The sequence below is a fragment of the Brassica oleracea genome, chromosome C1 (assembly GCF_000695525.1).
Source record: "Brassica oleracea var. oleracea cultivar TO1000 chromosome C1, BOL, whole genome shotgun sequence".
Taxonomy (NCBI): Eukaryota; Viridiplantae; Streptophyta; class Magnoliopsida; order Brassicales; family Brassicaceae; genus Brassica; species Brassica oleracea.
Genome location: NC_027748.1, coordinates 1,751,748 through 1,751,991, shown reverse-complemented (window position 1 = coordinate 1,751,991; position 244 = coordinate 1,751,748).

Sequence of the window (244 nt, the reverse complement as noted above, 5' to 3'; positions counted from 1 at the left end):
TCTTTCAACATCATCATATGTTAGTGAAGGATGCAACTATGCATTAAATTTCTCAAAATCTATGTGTTAACCCCTAAAAAAATATTTAATTTTGGTATATGCTTTATATATTGAAGCCTATAATCTTTAGTGCTGTTTTAAAATTTCTAACCACATTCTACATTTGTATTAATGTATTCTAAACTCTCTTTCATGGTATGTGGGAATCATTATAATTTTTTATCAATTAATTTAGTAAAACTTC